The sequence below is a fragment of the Furipterus horrens genome, unplaced genomic scaffold (genome assembly GCF_987537825.1).
Source record: "Furipterus horrens unplaced genomic scaffold, mFurHor1.1.pri manual_scaffold_17, whole genome shotgun sequence".
Classification (NCBI taxonomy): Eukaryota; Metazoa; Chordata; class Mammalia; order Chiroptera; family Furipteridae; genus Furipterus; species Furipterus horrens.
Window position 1 is genome coordinate 5,037,183 of NW_028327187.1, and position 17,299 is coordinate 5,054,481.

A 17,299-nucleotide genomic window follows, 5' to 3' on the forward strand; every position below is an offset into this window, starting at 1 on the left:
GATTCATAAGGTGTTTATTAATGAAAATTGGGTACTTGGATGTATATTGCTAACAATACTTCTTTTGTTTTTGTCATTTTTAACCTTTATTGCTTTTGTACAAACAGAAAATAATGCCTGCTTGTTATAAAATAGCCAAACATTACATACAAATATGACAGTGCAAGTATAAGTTCTTGGGAATCCTATACCTGGGAAAGTAGACTAGTGAGTTGTATCTAATTGGATGTGATGTTTGAAAGGCACATACCTAGGTTGCGGGTTTCATCCCCGGCATGTATAAGAGGCAACTGAAAGATCTCTCTCTCTCTCTCTCTCTCTCTCTCTCTCTCTCTCTCTCTCTCCCCCTCTCCCTCTCCCCCTCTCCCTCTCCCTTTCCCCCCCTCCCCATCTTTTGCCCTCTCTCTGAAATCAATAAGCATGTCCTTGGGTAAGGATTAAAATAAAATAAAATCAGACAGTCTTACAGTTTTCCATTGTAAACGAAACTTAATCATGAAGATAAATCTTGAAAGTTTACCCCCGGCCTGCAAACCTAGGGGTCGCTGGGTTGCGAGCCAGGTCCCCAGTTGGGAGTGCACAAGAGGCAACCACAGATTGATTTCTCTCTCCCTCTCTCTCCCTCCCTTCCCCCTTTCTAAAAATAAATAAATAAATTATTTTTAAAAATGTTTATCAAAGAATCTTAGAGGTGGAAAGAACTTTAGCAACACTGCCTCTTTGTTTTGTTATGTTTTTGAGATTCTTTGGGGCTCTCTACATAGATGATCATACTGTCTACAAAGTCAGACAGGTATACTTTTTCCTTGGTCAAGTAAATGTGGGAGATACTGAGTTTTAAAAATATGGGAAAAAAATGAAAGGCTGAGAGCTTTTCATGTGCTAAGAAGACATTGTGAATTACCTTATGGGGAGTATTTCCTAACCTGATGGGGGAACCCTTTTCCAGGAATACCTGTAACATTCTGAAAGTTTTCTGGGCACAGATTTGGGAAACTGGGTTGTAAACCCTTATTTACAGCAGAAAAACCCAAAACTTGGAGAAGTATGTGACTGGTATAAATTATACTGCTTGCCTTACACATAGTATATATGTGTTTTTCTAAAAACCATTTAATTGTTAGATGTCACTATACTTCCTTGGTATAACAGATTTACACTTACAGAGCTCCAAAGATTGAGGATTAGCCACATTACTATTATTCAAGTCCAGTATATTATGGTATAATTCACATAATAGCCACCAGTACAATAAAAATGTAGAACATTTCTATCACCTCCTAAATTTCCTTCATGTCTCATTGTAGTCAATCCCCTACTTCTCCCTCAACCGCTAGAAATCACTAATCTCTCTGTCACCGTACTTTTGCTTTCTTAAGAATGTCACCTAAATGAAATCATAAAGTATGCAGTATTTTTGTGTCAGTCTGATTTCACTTAGACCTCATGTTTTTTTTTTTTTTTTTAATTTGTGCATGACAGTTCATGTATCATACTTTTTAATGGAACTTTTATATTTTATAAATATTTCTTTTAATTACCAAGTAGTATTTCATTGTATGGTTATACCACAGTCTGCTTGTCCATTCATCAATTGATAGACATTTGGGTGGTTTAAATATTGGCTATTATAAATAAGTAAAGCTGCTATAAAATTAAACATTTTTGTACAGGTCTTGGCATGAACATGTGTTTTCATTTTTCTTGGGTAAATATCTAGGTAGTGTGATTGTTGGATCATACAGTAAGTGCAAGTTTAACTTTCTAAGAGCCTGTCAAATTAATTTCAAAAATGGCTATCCCATTTTGTATTCCCACGTGCAATATATAATTTTAGAATAGATTTCCCAATTTCTACAAATAAAGCATCTGGGATTTTCCTTGGGGTTATATTGAATCTATAGATCAGTTTGGGGAAAATTAACATCTTAACAACAATAACCATGCCAATCTAGGAACATAGTATAATTCTTCATTATTTAGATCTTTAATTTCTCACAGCAGTATTTTATATTTTTTATTGTACAAGTCTTGCACATCTGTTGTGAAATTTTTCTCTAAGGATTTCATCTCTTTTTATGCTATTTTAAATTGTATATTTTAAAATTTCCATTTCTTTTCTTTTCATTTTTTTTTTTAACGCGCGGCGGGGGGAGTGCTGCGGCACGCGCGTGCGGGGAGCGCGGCGGCACGCAGCGCGCCCGCCGGCTTTTATTCATTTTGATGTTTTATTGTCTATGCTATTACAGATGCCCCATTTTCACCCTTCATCCCCCCTCCACCCAGCCCGCTCCCCACTTCATAATCAATCCCCCAAATTTCAATTTCCAGTTGTTTGTTGATAATAAATAGAAACAGGTTTCTCTCTCTCTCCATTCCTTCCTTCCTTCCTTCCTCCTTCCCTTCCCCCTCCCTCCCTCCCTCCTTTCCTTCCTTCCTAATATTGACCTTGCTAAATTCATTAACTAGCTCTAATAGTGGATTTCGTTTTGTTTTGTTATGTGTTTGAGATTCTTTGGGGCTCTCTACATAGATGATCATATTGTCTACAAAGTCAGACAGGTATACTTTTTCCTTTCTAATTGTGTCTGCCTTATAGTTCTTTTCCTTTTTCTTTCTCCTTTTATGCCTTATATAGTTTTTTTTTCTTTTCATTAAGTCTGTTGGAGTGACATTGGGTAATAAGATTATATGGGTTTTGAGTGTACTTGTACTATTGACATGCTAGCGCCTTGGGTACAAAGGTGAACTTCAGCGGTGAGACCGGGCATCCTTGCCTTGTTTCTGATCTTAGGGGGAAAGCAGACACCCCTGCGCCATTCGGCGTGACCGTAGATGCCCTTTATCAGTTCGAGAGTGTCTCCTTCTATTCTAACTTTGCGCCGACTTTTGAAAACATAAATAGATATGTTGCCTTTATTTTATGTAGTATATTTGGAATTATAGCAGTTATTTCTTGGGGCTCATTTGAACTGTATTTTAGGTAGAGTAGTACTACCCAATAGAACTTGGCGGTAACAGAGATGTTCTGTTCTATGATATGACGTCCAAAACAGAAGCCTTGAGCTACGTGTGGATATTGCATCTGAAGAACTAAATTTTTAATTTTTGGAAGTTTGGAGTAATTTGATATGCAATAGCCACACGTGGCTAATGGCCGCTGTATTGGACATTGCAGATTTTGAACAATATGGGAACCAGGAAGCAGCTCTCTGGATGGCTTTATACTTTGCTAATAATCTATTGACTATTTTACAAACTTAACTTTGAACATTTCCATTTTCTCTAGTACTTAGAAACTACATTTAGGGTTTTCTATTTTGATTTTGTAACTCATTTTAAAGAGCGCATTGTGCCACTTCCTTTCAATGAAAGTTTTACAATTGTCTTTGGTCAAAAACAATAAAATCCTGACCTTATCTGGACTCTCCACTATATTAGCATATTTATTCAGATGTCCCCATACTTTGTGCAGTTAATCAACGAGGTTTTTAAGTAATTTAATGAAATGGAGGTGAGGGAGCATGGGGATGGAATTTGGGAGTTAATTCCCAAATTCCGTTCTCCAGGCTGGCTACCGTAATACTTTAAATATATGTGTACTTAAGTTTATCAAGATCGAATTTCCAAATTCCTGTAGAGCAATAGCAGAGATGCCTATTAACATTATGACGGATCTAAGCTCCAGTCATGCTATTTCATTAGCTATATGCTTGACTAATCAAATTGGTTTTGCAGTGTGCCAAGGTTAAATCAGAGGAAGAGAATGAACTAAATTCTAAACAGTGTTAATATCTAATGCCGCCCGAAGAAATCCTGACGTATATGTAATACTTGTACCATTGTTTGACATCTTGTACTATAATCAACTAAGTATTGTTATTTCTTCATCCCTTTAAATATTAGTATTTGTTTTGGAAACTGTGTACTAGCTGCACTGAAATTTGAAAATGAAATTTCACACACACACAACTCTGCTCCTGAGCTAGTTTGTTAGTACAGAAGTAAGTTTAAAACTGTTCCGCATCTGTTTGAAGTGAATATTTGCAAGAACTGGTACTTTAGTTATTATCCATCATGATAGAAGTCCTAAATAATTTTCATAAAATTATCCAAAGCAATGGCAGCAGGATGGGCTTACTCATTTTCGTTTGGGACTGACATTATACCCCAGGACCAAAGTACACGCTTATTTTTCTCAACAGAGTCAAGGGCATGATAAGACTCTTATTTTTAAAGCTTCCCCCCCCCCCCTTATCTTTAGTATATTTGACATATAGCCAGCATCCTGTAATTTACATTGTAGGCCTATAATTTATACTGTATACAACTCAGGAGGCTTGCAGTACCGCCGTAGCTAAGTTAATATTTATATATTGCCATAAACTTCCATTTAGTATTGATTGGCTCTTGGCTTATTGGGCATTGTATGGGTGATATGTCACACTTAAATCCAGAATTCCCTTGGAGGTGGGAGACCCGCCTCTTGTTAACATGCAAATGAAAACAAAAAAGAAAGTAATATAATTTAAACTTTTTGTTTGGTTGAGGTGACTGGGTTTTTGCCAGGGATATTTGTCATCCTCCCTCTCTAATTTTACGTAGTTCTTATCTCTTGCCCGTGGATCACAGTTTTTCCAGGGCTTGCTTTGTGTTGCCTGATTCCCTCCATCTACCACCTTCCTCCTTTTTGTACTCACATAATTGTGCACAAAACACGTTGCATTTCCAGTCATTACTTTTATGTGTTTGGAGAAGAGCAAGGGATTCTTGTCACACCTGCAACTAATTAGAACTGGAATATAAACTCAGAATCTTTTGTATGTGCTACATTGTGCGTGCTCACTAAATATTAAATGAATGGAAGTTCTATAATTGCTGCCACATGGAGACTGAAGCATCCCTTTTAAAGGCATTTGTATGCTTTTATACAGCTCATGCATTACTAGCTCTTGTATTCATTTCTGAAATCAATATTGTATTAATGTCGGGATTAATAATTTCAGTTTATCAATTTGAAAGAAAACAGATTTTATAAGTCTTAGTATCATCATGTAAAACACAATGAAGAATTTCTGTTTAATCCTATGATAAACATTATTTTCCCCTTCCTCATTATTCTTTGTCGTTCCTTTAGCTCTTGATTTCAATGTGTACCGAAGTATTATAAAAGAATATTTTAGTTTTTGTTCTATACATTTCACTCTGTGTCTTATAGAAATAGAAGTTTATATTTATAGTTGACAAAGGGAAGCTGCAAGACAACTCCAGAATTGTTTAGTTGGAAGAAAAGACACCAAAAATGTTTGTGTATAATAATAAAATCAGGTTAAATGGGTTAGAAGAAGATAAGAAAATAAGGATTTAGGATATTTCTTCTCAAATTATATTAAATGAACTTTGCCAGAAGGCTGAATGGAGTTAGAAATATTGGGGGTTTTGCCATGTCTCATTTAATATTTTAGCAATAAGATATTCAATGATCACAAATATCGATAGTCTGTAGGACTTAATATTGTACTGTGGATGGGTGTTATGAGGTGGGAATGGTATTAGCCTTATAGACTCTAAAGCTGTTGCTTTGTGTAGTTAAGGTTTCAGATATAATTTGATCCATAGCAGCATCAAATTCATGAAATCTATAATTCTTTTGTGCTTTTACTAGCCTTCAGGTTTTATTAAAATTCATTTCTACTCTTTCTGGCTTCTTTCAAGACTGTAGTAATTTGTTTAGTTAGAACTTTTGGGAGAAAACCCTGAACCAAGCTTGACACAGAAAACAATACTGATCATTGTAAACCTACGATTGACACTGAATTTTATGAGTCACTTTCCAATGACAGAATAGTTTCTTAGCCAATTGTTGTCCTCTACTTAATAGGACAACTGCATTTTAACCAATCAGAAGGGTGCATATATTCTATTTTTCTGATTAAATTTTAAACCTTTAAATGTTGTCCAAGTGACCTTTTTGAAAAGAGAGAAAAGACTAATTCAAGATTATTTTAGCCCTCTTTAAATACAGCTTGTTTTCTCACAGACTTTGTATTTAAAGATGATATTGATGATAATGGGTGTGTGTAAGAAACCTGATCTGTGAACAATAGTCTTTTCTGCCTTGTGTGTATAAAGCCTTAAGACTGTTATCTGGTTATCTGGTTAGCAGTTATTGGCTGAGCCTGGTACTGTTTCTGATTCGATCTTAAGCTTCTGCTGAAAGCTCTCCCTTTCTACTTTATTCTCCACCCTACCCCCACATTCCTGAGGTTTATCTTTGAGTTAGGTGTGTAGCTGCTGGTTCTCAGAGGTTGAAAACTATGCTTTATTGTTTTGAAGTTGTTTCGTGGATTTGAAAACATCCCTTATTGATCTATAGACATCATATTAGAACATGATTTTAGTAATAATGTACTTTGTCCTTCATTCACTTCATTCACTTTAAAAGGCTGGTCTAGCAAACTGGGTTGAGGTTATTCTTTAAAATACTGTAGCTACGCCTGCTATTTTCCAAGGCAGTGAGGCACTTTTAAACTCTCTGGGTTGTTTAATGGCATCTGTGAATATGACGTTAGCTTGACCTCTGGTTAAAATAATTAATTTTACCTTTTTAAAAATTGTTTTATTTATTGATTGCAGAGAAACAGAGAGAGAAGGAGAGAGAGAGGAAGGTCGATTTGTTGTTCCACTTATTTGTGCATTCATTGTTGCTTCTTGTATGTGCCCTGATCGGGGATCGAACCCGCAGTCTTGGTGTATCGGGACGATGCTTTAACCAATTGAGCAACCCGGCCAGGGCCTAATTTTATTTCAATGCCATTTAAAGAAGAATTTGAACTGTTCTATTTTAATATAAGCAATATTAAAATTAAAAAATTACAAGTTAGAAAATTACACAAGGATTTTGTGAACATTATGTACAGCATATGATTAGATATAGGTGACAGATAAAATTTCTCAAGAGTAATGTGACTTATTTGCATTAAAAATCAGATAATATTGCCAATTTGTACAGTTTTGGTTTAATCTGGAGCTTGATGCTAAATTGATCATATACTCTTTCTCCCAGCAAATATGCCAGTTACCTGGCTTTGGTTAATTACTGTATCTTTTAGCATCTTTGATCAGATGTCTTCTGTGATATATCAGTAGAATTCTGTGAGTTATTCCTCTTTCTTAGCAATAAAAGTCTCTTATGTGTAGTGATTTTATGGTTTAGACTCAGAAGTGTTTCTTTTGGGGGGATGTGGGGGGTTTTGTCAGCACTAAACTGCTGAGTCTCTAGGGGTAATTCAAAATCACTTACCTTGTTAAAGCCTCATCAACCGGAGACCACCAGGAGCAAACATATAGTCTGACAAAATCATATTTATTGACTCATAGTGAGGAAGTACACTCCTGAAGAACCTTGGAGATCCTCTGGATAAGAAGGAGGGGAGTGCCCTTTTTAGTTTTAATGATAAATTCTCATTGTTTGAAAGACATCCCGTTGAGAAATAAATAATTGTTAGCCTGTATGTCACATGATTGTGATTAAGCTCAACTAATTCATATTTCTGAGTTACACTTTCTGCTCATTCTAGAGCATTATATTCTTGTAGTCGTGGTAGGAAAACTGATTGTTTAAACGCCTATCCCCTTGATAAAGCAATGTAAGTTTTGGTTTACCATTGAAGTTTTCTGAGCAGGGTTTAAAGGAAGCCGGGACTAGTTCTGGATTGCTGGCTGCCTCTGAGGCAGATTGAGGGAAGTAGGGATTGGGTGCTGCCATGAAGTCGGGTGCTTTAGAAATTGGGTGTCTTCCTCTGGTAATAAATGAAAATAGCAAAGCAAGTCTGGGAGCATTATTGGTGAGAAAGCAGTCATCACTCAAAGAGGGTGTAGTTATGATATTTTACAACTACTGCATGACCTTGGGAAAAACAGTGTTTCCTGTTCACTTGAGAGCCAGCTTTATCTTGTCTGTCTTCCCAGCCTGATTAATTGCAGGGCTGTTTTTTTTCTTTCCCAGTCCTGGCTGATAGTCACTCTTTCAGTCCCCAGATATGCTTTGATTCTTTCAACATGAAGTCTTCATAAGTCTTTTAAAGGCACAGGGTTAACATACAGCAATTTTTATTAATAGGATTTAAGCACTTTTCTGGATGGTCTTAGTCTTAGTCTGTTTTGTTTTAGCCTAGAAACATTTTCTGACACCAGTTCAAAGTTCCAGACCAGAGCACCAAGTTTTATCCTCAGTAAACAGAAAATGAACAGAGTGGACTAGTGCTCTAACAATCCTTATGTGGCCATTTTAGAATACTTCTTAAATCTTTGTGAAGTGTGCAGTAAAACCCAACTTAGTAAATTCCAGACTTCCTGCTGACTTTGTTCAGTGTCCTTTGCAAGTAGAGGAAAGGTTGAAGAATATATGCAGAATCTTTGCTCTCAGATTTGAGTTTCTATAATATCATTAAATAGATAGCATTGAAAAGTGGGAAGACTATTGTACTGTCATCAGGAGACCTGGATTCAGGGTAACCCTGCCATCTATTGGCTCTGGAATGTTAGGCAAGACACTTAGTTTTTTTTGGGGGGGTGCTTCATTTCCTCATTTTCAAATTGAAGAAAATGCTTGCCTTCAGATCTCACAGGATTGCTGTGAGCTCAAATGAGAAGTCTGTGGAATTACTTTATAAACTTCAAAATGTTACACAGCTGTAACTTGTGATTATGGTACTGGGTCAGAGATACTGATAATAGTGACTCATAGCTTATAGAGCTAATATTTGAGTTATCTTCATGAAAAGATTATATAAATCACATGCAACCATAGTGTTTGTATATATAAACTTAAGTCTCAGACCTTCCCTTTGATTTCAAATTCAGTGCCCCTCCCACGAAACTCTCAGCAAAGTAAATAACATATGAGGTCTGTCCAGAAGGTATCAAACGATGTAATATGAAAAACAGACATTTATTGAAGAAGATACAAGAAACACTGTACATAGGACAATGACACCTCAGTCCCCTTCAAAGGAGGCACCTTGGAACCTCACACAGTTCTCCCAGTCACCATCAGCTGCCCTGTTATATTTTCCTGAATCTCATCGATCTTCTGAAATCTCTTCCCTTTCAAAGGTGATTTTAGTTTTGGGAAAGCCAGATGTCACAGGGCACCAAATCTGGGCTGTTGGGGGCTGAGTCACCTGGGTGGTTTGATGTTTCACCAAAAAACTCTGCACAAGACGTGATGCATGAGCGGGTGCACTGTTGTGATGGAGCTGCCAATTACCAGCTGCCCACAGCTGTGACCTTCTGAGTCATCCCAATAGTTTCCATGAAGGAATGTTCAAGCTTAACGCAAAGTTGGATGCAGATTCATTGCTCTGCTCACTCAGTCATTTCAAACGTGACAACCACATAGTACACATGTCACTCAACAGTGTCTACTGCCCCCACTGACTAGTGCGGTGAGGGCGTCATTGTTCACGCATGCACATTCCAGTCCCCTCTCCTTGGCTGCCAGGCTACATCAATGTTACGCACACTGTTCTCATTACATTAATAACGGCTGGACTTTTTCTGGACAGATCTAGTATTTCCTAGTTGCTATAATGGAACCTCTTGTTGACCATGTAGCTGATCTGAGATTATTTATTCATTTTATTGAATTTATTGACGTGACACTGGCTAACAAAATTATACAGGTTTCAGGTGCACCATTCCACGATACATCATCTATCTGTACACTGTATTCTGTGTTCATGTCCCCAAGTAAAATGTCCTTCTATCACCATTTATCCCCTCTACCCTCCTCCACCTCACCCTGTCTCCCACCCCCAGCAATCACCACACTGTTGTCCCTGTTCATGAGTATTTTTCTCTTTTGCTCAATCCACCTACCACCCTACCTTCCGAAGCCCCCCAGCTGTCAGCCTGCTCATTATCTATGGCTCTGATATATTTATAATACTCGTATTTGGTATTACTTTCCTAAAGAGTTTTCACATTGTTGTGTGTGTTTTAAATAGTACACGAGATAATAAGGTGGGAATTGGTAAATGCTATTATTTTATTTAACACTCCTCGAGGTCCAACTATATCAAGTACAGCCTCTTGAAAAGTGAATTAGTTGTTTTACTCAGAAGAGAATTGCCTGTTTGCTATAACCAAAGCCTAGAGTTTGCAGTGGCAGATGAGACTGGAAAGGGAGGCTGCAGACCAATTACTCTGAATTCTCCGTGCTGCAAGGATGGATGCTTTTGGGATAAAGGACTAGAGAGGAAAAGGTTTTGGCCTCCTGGGCCCTTTGCTTTCTGTTGCAGCTGCTCACTCAGCTCTGCGAGAGGCAGCAATGGGCGCACGATGCGGCGTGCAGATGACGTTTTGTTGCGTTGTGCTCTTGGAGCCTGTATGGTCTTGTGAACCAGTGTCACCCCAATACACTCCATTTTAAAATAGCAGCCACAGGTAACATGTGAATGAACATATGTTTTCCAGGACAGATGTATTTACTAAAACAGGCAAGGGGCTGCATTTTTGCTCATGTACTTCCGTTTGCCGGCTCCAGTTCTGTCCTGTCCTAATGAGTTTAGATGGAATCATCGGATGCTTTTGAACAGAAAAAAATTATATAATTGGATTTCTATTTTGATTGGTTACTATTTGCAGAGTGTAGAGTAAATAAATCGGGGAGGAGAGAGACTGGAAGAAGCACGCAGAGGAGTCAGAGGGACGGCTATTGCTATAGATGGAGACGGGATGATGCGCATGAGTGGCAGATAAAGGTTGGCAATATTTCCTATGTGAGTTTAAGGTTGCAGGGCTAGCGCAAAGACAGAGCCCTGGCTAGAATGTGAATGAATTATCAGCATTTCATGAAGGGGATGTCATAGTAGAAAAAACAGTACAAGAAACTGAGAAGGCAGGGTTTTGAAAGGCAGGGAGAAGCACAGGGGATGTCTCAGGGAATGAAACTACGCGATTCAACTATAGAAACCCATCGAATCTACAACAATGCAAGGGAACGTTAATGTGAACCATGGCCCTCAGGTGATGATAACATTTCAGTGTATGTCCAGCAGCTGTAACAAATGCACTGTGGGAGATGACAGTAGGGGAGGCTCTGTTGGGAGCAGGTGACATATCGGGACTCTGCACTGAAGTTTGCTGTGAACCTAAAACTGTCCCCCCCAAAATAAACTTTTTTAAATCCTTTTTTTTAAGTCAGGAGACGAATCAGCAATGATATCTTGTAAATCATAAGAAATTTGATCAGTTTTTCATATTTGATCAATATTTCACTATAATACCTGTTGACTTTATGGAATTTATGTTCTCCATGGATTTGGAAGGCTGAACAATAATCCAAATTACTTAACTTTCAGAAATTTGTCCCTTTCCCCCAGGTTGTCAAGTTTCTTGTCATATAATTGTTCATAGTAACTTCTTACAATCCTTTGTATTTCTGTAGTATTGGTTGTGAAACAATTTTTATTCAGTTCAGCAATTACTTGGAACACCAGCAATGTGAAAAGCCTTTTCTGAGTCTTCAGGGATTCTTGCTGTCAAGGATTTTACTCTTTTACTGGGGAGGTTTAGACTGTGGAATATGATTATAGTAAAGTTCATTATCTCATTCTTTGGTGGCTGCTATAACAAAACACCATAGACTAAGTGGATTATAAACAACAAACATTTATTTCTCACAGTTCTGGTGAAGGCCTGTTTTTCAGTTCATAGTTGCTGTAACCTCAGATGGAGGAAGGAGCAAGAGAGCTTCGTCAGACTTCTTTTATTTTATTTTATTATTTAAAAAAAGATTTTATTTATTATTTTTATAGAGAGAGGAAGGGAAGGAGAAAGAGAGGGAGAAAAACATCACTGTGTGGCTGCCTCTTGCACACCCTCAACTGGGGACCTGGCCTGCAACCCAGGCATGTGCCCTGGCTGGGAATCGAACCGGCGACCCTTTGGTTTGCCCCTTTGGTGTGTGGGCCAGTACTTAATCCACCAAGCCACACCAGCCATGGTGCAGGCTTTTATGAAGGTACTCATTCCATTCCTGAGGGCAGAACCCTCATGATGTAATCACTTCCAAAAGTCCTGATCTCCTAAAACCATGACATTTTCAACATATGAATTGGCGGGTGGGGCACAAACATTTGATCTATAGTGGGCAAACCAAGTGATGTAGTGAAATGCAAGGCATTCAGAAAGGAGAGATGAAACTGATCAGGAGAAACAAGAACACATTTTAAGGAAGAAATAACCTTTGAGATGAGCTTTTAAGGATTGATCTCTGCTGAAGGGTGGAACATTCCAGGTTAGAGGATATCTGGGTAGGAGAGAAAAGAGAGCTTGTCTGACTTCAAATGGAAAATGTATGCCCTGGAGGAGTAAGAATTATGGTTGGATATTTTGGAAAAGGTGGGGTCAGGTTAATTAAACAAATACCTGGATGTTTTTTGCTTCCAAGGGACCAAGGCCAGTGCGTGATGCATTAGACATTAATCTTTCTGCTTAAAGGGCTTATAATCCTAGATTGCAGATATGCACAACTAATAAAAGGACCTTGACAAACAGGAGAGTTAGTTTTTGGCTGAAGTGCTTGAGAAAGGTTTCATGGAAAAGGAGGTGGGTTTCCGTCGGCAGCCGTCTGTCTCAAGAGACGATGGTGTAGCTTCTTAAGAGTCTATCTGCACCGCCGAGAATGGCTGTGCAGTCCGACTCGGGAGTGACACGGTATCTGTCTCCTCCCGTGTTGAATCGACATCTTGCGATGACGCTGGAGTGTCCTCTCCAGTGAAGCTGAAGCTACAGAGCCTGGGCAGGGTGATATGGAGGGTCTGCTGTTGCCCATGCAGCAGACCCCCCCTCTCTTCGCAGCTGAAGGGTCCAAGGGAAAGACGGAGTCGATACAGCTTGGCTTCAGGTGCGCCGCAGGAGTTGCCGGTGTTGACTACAACGTCAAACCGCCTTAGGGACTCCAGCTCCGGATTTTCTGTCGGGGTTTACTCCCTTAGCCTTTCCCCTGAAGAGGTATGCCGCAAGGCAGCGGAGGTTTTTTGGAATCAGGTGGGTTTAGGCTATGCATTAAAAGATAAGAAGAATATTGACAGGCTGCAGTGGCAGAGGCAGACAGACGGCTAAAGGAAGCAGAGTTTCCAGGGTGGTGAACTGGGACAATTTGCTTATCCTCATTTTAGTGTAAATGTGTGCTTACTAGGTTTTATACAATTCTATCCCTTGTGTATCTACCTCCTCAGTTAAGATGAATTATTTTATCACAGGATTCCTCCTGTAGCCCCTTTATAACCACACCCACCTACCTCCTGCCTGAGCTACCCTCACAGTCTTGTCAACCACAAATCGGCCCTCAACAATGTCATATAATGTAATCATATGCTGTATAACTTTCTTTCACTCAGTGTAATTCACTGGAAAGTCAGCTGTGTTTTCGCATGTATCAATATTTATTCCTTTTTATTGCTGAGGGGTATTCCATGGTATTAATGTACCAGTTTGACCATTCACCGGTTGGAGGACATCTGGGTTGATTCTACTTTTTGACAATTACAAATAAAGCTGTGAACATTTGTAGACAGGCTTTGTTTTCTTTCTTTTTCTTTCTTTCTTTCTTCTTTTTTTTTTTTTTGATGGGAGTGAGTGTGTGAACATAAGCTTTCGTTTTTAATAAAAGCTCAAGAGCGTAATGGTGGGTTGTATGGAAATTGTATGTTTAGTTGTTGTTTTTTTAAAAAAATAAACGGCCAACTATTTTCCAGAGTGGCTGTAACATTTTATTTACATTCCCATCAGCAACGTATAAGTGATAAGGTTTTTCAACATTTTTTACCAACCTTTGGTATAGACATGGTGTTTTAATTTTTGCTGTTCTCATATGTGTGTATAGTGTAATATATCATTGTGGTGTTAATTTGCATTTCCCTGATGACTACTTAAGTGGATCACCTCTCTGTGCGCTTATTTACTATATGGTATATCCTCTGATGAAATATCTGTTCACATCTTTCACTTGTCTTCTAATTCGATTATTTTATTGTTGAGCTTTCAGAGTCTTTATATACTCTAGATACCAGTCCTTTGTCAGGTATGTAACTTGTAAATCTTTTCTCCCCATCTCAGACTTGCCTTTTCATCATCTTCACATAGGCTTTTATAGACCAAAAGTTTCTTAATTTTGATAGCATCTAGTATATCAATTTTCCCTTTTCTGGATCATGCTTTTGTTGTTAAGCCTAAGAATTCTTTACCTAGCCCCAGATTCTGAAGATTTTCTCCTGTGTCTTTTTTTTCCTAAAAGCTTGATAGTTTTATGTTTTACATTTAATTCTATGATCTATATTGAGTTAAATTGTATAGTGTAAGAAGTTTAGGTAGAGGTTCATTATTGTATTTTTTTTTGAAGTTCATTATTTTTTACCTAAAGATGTCTAATTGCTTCAGCAACATTTCTTCAAAAGGCTATCCTTCCTCTATTGAATTTGATTTGTACTTTTCTCACACATTAGTTAAGCATATTTATGTGGATCTATTTCTTTGTTCTCTGTTTTGTTCCATTGATCTATGTGTTTATCTCCTTACCTATATACCACGTTGTTTTGATTACTATAGTTACATAATAAACCTTAACATTGGAAACAGCAATCCCTCTCACTCTGTTCTTTGTCAACATTGTTTTCAGTATTCTAGGGCCACTTCCTTTTCATATAAATTTTAGAATAAGCTTGTCAATATCTGCAAAAGTCTTTTGAAAGGAATTTCATGTAGCCTATAAATCAGTTTGGGAGAATTGACATGTTGACTATGTCAGGTCTTCTAATCCATGAGCATGGTATGTCTGCACAGTAGGCTTAGTTCCTGCGAAACTTAGTTCCTATGCCTGTGCTGTGTGTTTTACAAAATCTACTTAATTCTCAAGATAGGTGGTATCATGCCTATTTTATAAATTTTATAGATAAGGAAGAAGGTTGGCCATTTTTTCCCTCAATACTGTGTTGCTATTTTACTGTCATTTTGCCAAAATAGGGGGAATGGGTAAAGCCAGAACCAATTCTTCTACCACCTATAGAGCTACTTGCTTGGCTCCTTGATTTTCCCACAGGATTACTATGTATTATATTTTTTTGTCTCCACTCCCTTGACCAAAACACATGTCCCCATGGTTTACCCTTTTGTATTGAATCACAACTTGGTATCCACAAAAACAAGGGGGAGGTTCACTGCTTATACTCATCAATAGCTTTTATTTGGTATATGTGTCTTATATATGTTTTATACAGTACCATATTCTTTGTTTAAAAGATTTTATTTATTTTAATTTTAGAGAGGGGGTAAGGAGGGAGAAAGAGAGGGAAAGAAACTCCAGGCATGTGCCCTGACCAGGAATCGAACCTGTGATGTTTCAGTCTACAGACTGGTGCTCAATCCACTGAGCCACACCAATCAGGGCCATATTCTTTTGATTATTATAGCTTTATAGTATAAAATCAGGAAGTGTGATAACCTCAGGCTTTGTTCTTTCTGTGGGTTATTTTGGCTAGTTGGTGTCTTTTCTGGTTCCATACAAATTTTAGGATTGTTTTCTTCTATTTCTGTGAGTTATGCCATTGGAATTATAATAGGGATTTCTTTGAATCTATAGATTATAGATTAAAAATAATCTTAATATACAATTTTCTAGTTCTGTTTTTGCCTTTGTCACAGTGTTGTGTACTTTCATATGTTTTCATGTAGCTTATTAGCATCTTTTCATTTCAGCTCAAAGAACTTCCAGTATTTCTTGTAAGGCAGGTTTAGTGGTGGTGAACTCCCTTCAGCTTTTGTTTGTCTGGGAAAGCCTTATTTTTTCTTCATATTTAGAGGATAGTTTTGCTGAATAAAGTATTCCTAGCTGGCAATATTTTTATCTTTCAACACTTTATATGTCATTCTACACTCTCTTGGCATAAAGAGTTTCTGCTGAGAAATCTCCTGATAGCCTAATGAGGTTTCTTTGTAGGCTATTTCATTTTTTTCCCTTCCTGCCTTTAAGAGTCTTCCTTTATCATTGATTTTTGTCATTTTCATTATACTGTGTCTTGCAGACGGTCTTTTTGCATTGATATAATAAGATGTTCTATTGGATTTGTGGATTAGTATGTCCAAGTCCTCCCCAGGAATTGGGAAGTTCTCAGCTATTATGGTTTTAAATAAATTCTCTACCCCCTTTTCCATTCTTCTCCTTCTGGGACACCAATTATTATATTTGCCTTTCTGATCACATCTAATAACTCTGATAGGGTTTCACTTTTTAAAATATTTTATTCACTTATTTTAGAGGGTGGGGAGAGGGAGGGAGAAAGAGAGGGAGAGATACATTGACATGAGGGAGAAACGTCGATCGGTCACCTCTCGTATACCACCACCACCCCCAACATGGGAGAGAACCCACAACCCAGATATGTGCCCTGACTGGGAATTGAACTGGCGCCTCTTTGCTTTTCAGGACAATACCCAACCAACTGACCCACAACGGTCAGGGCCAGTCCCTTTCAGTTTTAAATTCTTATTTCTGTCTTCTTTTCTAATTAAATTATTTCTATATTCCTATCCTCTGAGTCACTTATTCTTTCTTCATCTGCAGTATCCTGTTAACAATGCTCTTTATTACATTTTTGATCTTCATTGAACTTTTCATCTCTAGAAGTTGTCTCTTTACTATAATTTGTATCTCTTCCGTAAAGAATTCCTTCTGTTCATTAATTGTATGCCCTGAGTTCAATGAATTGCCTTCTTGAGTTTTCTTGTAACCTGTTGTATTTCTTCCTAACAGCTAGTTTTGAGTTCTTTATCGGGTAGATTTCAGTATTCTGTGCCTTTGACTTCAATTGCTGAGGAATTCTTTTCTTTTTGTGGTACAATATTTCCTTAATTTTTCATAGTGTTTGAAGGTATAAACTTAGGCTTTTGCATCTGAAGTATGAGAGTCCTCCTTTATTAAGGCTTTGTGTCATCTTTGCTTCTTATGACTCAACAGGTTGGCTACTAGAAATTTTTTCTTTTCTATTCCAAAAGGTGGCACAATACCTCAAGTGTGTGTGTGTGTGTGTGTGTGTGTGTGTGTGTGTGTGTGTGTGTGTGTGTGTGGTTTCTTCCTCTGGAGCTGGTTCTTCCAGGTGCATTGGGAGCATGCACAAGGAACTGGCAGCAGAGTGTGGGGGTGGGCTTAGCACCTGGGGCTTAAGGGGTACCCACTGACCAGTAGAGAGACCCTCTAGTGGGGAACTCCCAGAGATCCATGGGAGGACCTCCTGCA

At 38.0% G+C, this 17,299-nt stretch overlaps 1 protein-coding gene across 1 annotated transcript in view; it reads left to right on the forward strand.

Moving 5' to 3' along the window:
- The window catches only part of BRWD3 (bromodomain and WD repeat domain containing 3), a 112,112-nt gene that overhangs the window by 15,741 nt on the left and 79,072 nt on the right, over positions 1-17,299 (forward strand). The gene's annotated exons all lie outside the window — the stretch shown is intronic.